This window comes from Numida meleagris, chromosome 11 (genome assembly GCF_002078875.1).
Source record: "Numida meleagris isolate 19003 breed g44 Domestic line chromosome 11, NumMel1.0, whole genome shotgun sequence".
Classification (NCBI taxonomy): domain Eukaryota; kingdom Metazoa; phylum Chordata; class Aves; order Galliformes; family Numididae; genus Numida; species Numida meleagris.
The window spans coordinates 1,568,367-1,574,959 of record NC_034419.1 but is presented as its reverse complement, the minus strand read 5'-3'; the positions used below and the strand labels follow the sequence as shown (position 1 = coordinate 1,574,959).

Sequence of the window (6,593 nt, the reverse complement as noted above, 5' to 3'; positions counted from 1 at the left end):
GGGGGGAGGGGAGGAAAGAGACTTTTCCCAGAAGCAGCTATAATTACTACCTCATGTTTTGATGTTCATATTTCTTGCAGCTGATCTCTGTCACTTGGCCGTGGCTTATCAACTGCCCCACCTCACTTAGATCAGCTTGTTTCTTTTGCCCCACACTGCAAGGGCTGCCCTGCATCAACCTTCTCCTCGGGGCAGCAAAATTCAGTCTCAGCTGTACTGCCAACAAGTCCTTCACCAAACTGCCAAAAAAGCTCTATGTGCTGCCCAGACTACTCCATTCCAGGGAAGAAGGGCAATCTAGGTTAACTTTATTCCCACTCACCCACTGCTCTGTTAAAGGAAATTTAATTACACATAACAGCGGAACCAGGTAAATAATAACAGCCCATTTGTGGCAGACCTGCTTCCTCATCTCCCATCCTGGCCACTGAAAGGTGCTTACCTGAGTGCAGCCTTTACTGGGGCTCCAGACAATGGAATCACTACAGCGAGGGCCTGATATAGCCACAAAGGATGGGAAGGGAACACTCTTGTTCCCACACCCTGCAAGGCTTAAGTGGCTGGGAGTGAGCTGCCTTCCTCCAACTGTGCAGATAAGGATCTGCAGCCTCTTCAGCATCCTGCTACACTCATTCCAAAGTTACAGAAAAGTTACAAGTACAGGTAAAAAGTGATAAGAAATATGCTTAAGTGCAGCAGCAGTCACTTTTTCCTTATACAAAAAAACTGTTTTCAAAACAGGCAGAAACAAAACATCCCACATGTGGGTCAGCGCCTACCAAATAAGGCTAAAATCTCATCTGGGAAGCCTAAGAGCTAAAGAAAAACCACCAGCCCATTACCTTGGCTTTAGCCTATACTGTTGACCCTGTATGTTCCCCAGCATCACTTCACAACTTAAATGGAAAAAGAAGATAGAGATTAAAAATATCCCTTTGAACCTTTAAATCCCAGGGGCCCAGTTCTTCTTCCTTGCCTTCCCAGCAAACTGAGCCACTCGCTCAGGAACATCTCTGTAACAATGGTCACAGTCAGAAAGCAAAGGGCTCTGACCATGATATCAGTCTCACTTTATAACCCAGCGCTGTCCCCGCAGGAGCCAATTGCTGCAGCAGGGAGGCTGGAGGCAGCAGATAAGCCTCAGCCGGGTGATACAGATCAGCTGCCCGGTTATCAAGGGAGTACAAAAATCAAATAGATTTTGATTTGGTAGTTACAGCTTTTCATATATCCTGGGAAAAGAAAAGAGAAGTAGCAGAGGAGGGGAGGGAGGAGAGAGGAGTCTTTTCCAGGGTGTTATGGTGTCAGATCTTTTTAGCAATGGATTTCTAGGTTAAGCAGTTACTGAGACATGTGGCTGCAGAGAACTGCAGGCAGTAAGTGCAGGCAGTAAGTGCAGGCATTTGTAGGAGGAAACTGAAAGCAGTGGTTGAATGGCAAAGCAGAGTACATCTAAGGGCTGCAAACCCTGCCTGAAGTAAGCAAGATGCAGTACAGCAGTTCCCAATAGACACAGAAACAAAGAACAGCAGCACTGCACCCTCAGAGATCCACTTTTCTGACTCACTCAGCTCATCTCTCTGTTCCAGGGGGAAGAGTTAACCTTGTCCTCCTCTCAGATGTGTCTCAAGCTGTGGCCTGCAATGCCAATTGCAATGTCCATTGGCCATAGCACCATGTAGATAGCATCATAACTCTTTGGCAAGACCAGGTCATCACCGGTGGATTAGGATCAACAAACATCAGCCGTGTTGCTGTTTTAAGTCCAAAGGCAGGCAGATGAAAATAACTGACTGCATTACAGAGCCAGCAGTGGAATAGACAATGGGTTGCAACAGACAGCTAGGCAGAGATCAGTAGAGAGTACGGCAGAAAAAAGACAGTCCTTTGATTACATGGCTTGACCCAATAAGCCTGGAATTTAGATACAATTCTGCTATCAGCAGTGACAAGAGCTACATTTGTAAATCGCAGTATATTCATCTAAATGCTAGCACCTCTGGCATAATTTTCTAGTTAGAAGCTTTGGGAGCTGCAGACATTTTAGTCACAAGGAATCATTCACACAGTGTATAAGAATATTATTCTTTAGCACAAAACGGCTTGCAACTTAAGCTCACAGGAAAAGCTTGCAGGAATTTGGTTCAGGGTTTGTCTTGGCATCACAGGATCAAGAATAAAGTCAAGGCCAGCCCTCTAGACCACTTCTGGTGGTCCCTGGGCAGCCTGCTGCTCAGCCCCTGGGGCACTGCACAAACCCTGATGCCACAGGTAGGCACCCAGACCCAACGGCACCGTTAGACACAAAGAGGGAGGGAGCTTCTCCATGGCTTTCTGAGTGGGACTCGTGGAGTGACTTGAACCATTCTTCAGCTTCAATGAGATACACGCTGTATTTGTACTCCTGTAATCTACTTCCCAGCTCCTGCTCCATCCCTGTTAATTACTGTCACAGCAGGAGAGTTTCTGGCATTTCAAGAATGGCCCTTCTTACTAGGCTGGAAAACAGGAGAAGATAGCAGGCAGGCAGTATGCACAGAAACTGCCAGAGGTGCTCTCATTTCCTACATGGCACTGTTGGTGTTTTTCTCTTGGTCAAAAGGAAGGTGGAAGAGTTGCAGTAACCGGCAGGCAGCTCCTGGTAACCCAGTCCCTTGGGAGAGCTGTGGGCAGGCATGCTGGCTGTGCTAGGAGTATGTCTGATGCTTCCCAGTGGGGATCAGGGCAGGGAAGCTAACTGCAAGAGGTTCGGCTGGAGCCCAGCACACCCTCCCTGGGGACAGCACACACAGGGCAGAAGGGATGGGTCTAGCCCGAGCTCCATGCTGTTCCAGGCTCTCCAGCATCTAGTTGTTTCTGAGTATGCCTCTAGTCCAATTTCAGATATATCTGCTATTGAAGCAAACCTGGATTCTAGCATTGGCTGATATCTTATATAAAACCGGCTTTTGTAAAAGCCAGCCCTACCTGACTCAGATGGGCAAGGCCACGACATCCTCATGCAGATAAATCTGTTCTTTTCAGTTAGGACCTGCTTCCCGGCAGCCTTTCCAGACTCAGATTTTAAGCACTTCCTATTGAGAAAACCAGGTTATTTAAATGGCAAAAAAAAAAAAAAAAAAGAAGGAAAAGTAGAGCTGTCTCTCCATCCTTTTGTCTTTGGAAACAGAGGACTGGAGGCTGCTGTCCCATAAGACTGAGCAGCCCTTATCTGAGGCACTCTGTTAAAAGACTTGGAATCACTTATTAATTTAGTGAAAGCTCCTTAATTTTGATCCTTTGTATGCATTAATTGATTTGCTATCAATAACCTGCATTGATTAGGCCTCCAGACCTGGCAGACGCTGAAGATGAAGAGACAGAGACTCTCTTTCAGAGCAAGAGTTCAAAGCCTGAAATGATTAAAAAAGACAGCAACAAAATGGCTGATAAAGAAAAGAGTGTCATTCTTTTTCCACACAAGAATGAAACCATGTGAAAGTTAACACTTTCATACCAAAAAATGTGCTCAGGTCTAAGGTATTTGTATAACCTAGAGGTATCTATTAGATTTAGTCCACTCGGCCACCTTAATTAAATTATTACTGATGAACTGCAATACCTGTCAGGAGGAGAGCTGAGGGAAGATGTTATCTGCTTTGGCCACTAAGAGATCGGGGTAAGATGCCCGATCCAGAGGTTGGCTAAGGTAGAGCTCCTGGCTCCCCGGATCCCTTCCAGCAGATGGCATTGTAAAGAGCTGTAGAGCACAGACTGAATTAGCAGCACATCCAAACCAAATCCAACAGTAACATTTAACAATCATCAGTTAAAATTTTGACAGTGGAGTTTTGAGGGCTGAGAATGGCTTGCTAGTCCAAGGGTGCTGTCACACAGCTCTCAGCTGCTCCCCATTTCCTATCTATCATGCACGAGGTGCAAGAAGGACAGAAACTGCAAGAGAAACAAAGGTATAGGATGGGGAGAGCTCTCAGGCCATCTAAGAAAGGATATTTAGGGACATACACTGGTCACTACAGGCCTTTGTCCACCAAAGACACTTCTCTGAGTCACCAAACCATCAGGACACCAAGAGCAAGGCGGCATGGTGTTTTTTCCACCCCAGCTGTGCCAGCAGCTCTGAGCAGCCCTCACCCGTGCTGTGGGGGTGCAGCCCCTCGCAGGGCACCCTGCTCGGCCTGCAGGTTTTCTACTGGAACCTACCTCACTCCAGGAAAACGTGCCACTCCTCTTACGGCATGTTCAGAGGCAGTGCAGAGCACTGATGAGGTACGGCATAAAGTAAGAGACAGCTTCCGCCCTGCAGAACAAACCATCCGCTGCTGGTCCAGGAGAACCCTGCTGGACCCCTTTTTGAGAATCCTACACAAATGTAACGTGAATTATAAGTCATGGTTGAAACATGCCCTGCACGACAGCTTAACACATCAGCACTTCCAGCCCATGTAGCAGCGCTTCTGCGGAGGGGAACTGACACAAACATAAATTGTACATGAGCTTCTGCATTTTCACTTTGACAACAGTGTACAGCTACCAGTACTCCAAGTCTCTTCCTATGCATCTTTGCCTTTCTTTTTCTCATGAAGGTATTTAATATCCCTCAGAACTTCTAGCATATTATTCAATTCCTTCCTCTTTTTTTCTCCCTTCCCTCCCTACATACCTCACAGCGGGCGATACATTTCTGGGAGGATAAGGAATATGTGGTCAGCCACACTCCAGTCTCACATCTTAAGGAGAAGTCAGTTCCTAGGTCCTCAGGCTGGAAAGCAGCTCTGGAAATGGCGATCTTAGAGCTGCTTTCTTCCACCTGCCCAACCTTGGTCACAAAGCATAGTGTGCTAGGAAGGAGCCATCTTTCACATCACAGAAGAACCGGCCCATTGGAATTAAAGATCCCATCTTTTCTAAAAGTCCCTTTCTTTTAGTAGGGAAGCTATGTCAGCCTTTGTGTCCTACACAAATTAAATGTGAATAATGGTTAGGACAGTTGAGCACTGGAGTAGATTGCCTTGGGAAGTTGTGGAGTCTCTGTCACTTGAATTCTTCTGAACAGGCTAAACAGTCATCTGTCAAAAATGGTTTGGGTATTAAAGCTCCTGCCTTGGGGAGCAGAGGGAAAAGAATAAACAATTTCTTAAGCTCAATTTTCTATTTCTGTGATTTAAGCATCTTCTGTGTGGGCTCTAGCAGTAACATTTGCCCTCTCAGCTGACCTCAGCATACCTCCTCCAAAGTGCTTGTGTTTCGAGCCCATGCCTCCAAAATCTCCATCCTACAGTCAGGGTGTCTTTCTTCATGCTCAAGTGATCCCTTCAGACGTTTCCTTCATTTACAAAATGCTGAGGGGTGGAAAGCACAATGCTGTAAAAAAAACCTCTCCATATTTTGAAGAGGAACTTTTATTCCTGCTTCTAGCACGTGACTAGCAGATCAACGTAACTGAAATTTTTATCTGGTATCTCCCAGATACTAACACTGTGTGTGCATATATCATGGTGATGTGCACAGTATGAGAACCGAGGGAGGTAAGTTTCTTCCACCCACAAAGAACAAAAATAGGCTTTCATTCGGAATGACTTATTTTAGACTAAAACCAAGAAAGAACAAAAGCAAACGCTCCAGGAAGTGGAGACTGCACCCGCTTCTTATTTTAACACACTGCTGGAACTCTTTAGAAATTTAAAGCAGCGGTGCACAGGAAGCAAAATCAGATCAGTGATGTTACACAGCCTCTATTTCCGAATATCAATCCAGGAACTTAGAAGCAATAAAGATTCAATAACCCTCCACAGTCTGCAGTTCCAGAATCCAAAGGGAAAAAATGCAACAATTAAGGACAGATACAGATATGCAATATACATTACACAGATGTTTTATTTCCCTGCAATTATATATATGCCTTCTGCAAGAAAAAAACATCTCCATTAACATTACAGCTGTTTTTCTATATTCCATATGAAAGAGAACCAGTAGAAGAGAAAGATAGCACTCATCAAGAGCGCATCAGCACCCAGACTAATCACATACCTCTTCCACCAGATCAGTTTCCTACCTGTTCACATACTGGCCTTCCATGAGCAATTTTTACACAAATATTCCCTGCACCGTGTCTCCAGTCACACAGAAGCAATCAGAATTGAATACTTTTGTGTGAAATTGGCAGCATATTTTGCACACCACAGCTGGGGTAACCAACACAGCTCTGTACTCTAGGGCCCTGTGCCTGGACTTGAAGAAAAACAATACCTTCTATTAATTTTAGCAATGACGAGCAATCTGCTTGGAGTTAAAAACCACTGTTGAACTGCAGTTAGGTACACAACCAAGGCCTAAAAGCCCAACACACGTATGAGTGGGGACAAGCACTAGGAATGCAGCTGAGGCCCTTCACTGAGAGCCATCCAACTTCCTCCGTCAGAAGGGACCCGCAGTGCCCGAGTGCAACCTCCGGGTCCACACGGGACCGCCCCAAACCCCAAGCCCGCGGCCGAGAGCGGCGTCCCCAGGCCTGTGGCACCGCGCGGGGCCGTGGCTCCACGGCGCGTGGGCCTCAGCGGCCGTTGTGCCCCTCGCGGCGGGGGCCGTTGGAA

General features: G+C 46.3%; 1 long non-coding RNA gene across 2 annotated transcripts in view; it reads right to left on the bottom strand.

The window, feature by feature from the left end:
* LOC110405001 overlaps positions 1-6,587 on the bottom strand; it is an 11,723-nt gene extending 5,136 nt beyond the window's left edge. For both annotated transcript variants that reach the window (XR_002442640.1, XR_002442639.1), the window contains exons 1-3: positions 4,204-6,587; positions 3,602-3,739; positions 1-3,074 (exon numbers count right to left, since the gene is read on the bottom strand). The exon at positions 1-3,074 is cut by the window's left edge. This is a non-coding gene — a long non-coding RNA (uncharacterized LOC110405001). The remainder of the gene's footprint in view (positions 3,075-3,601; positions 3,740-4,203) is intronic.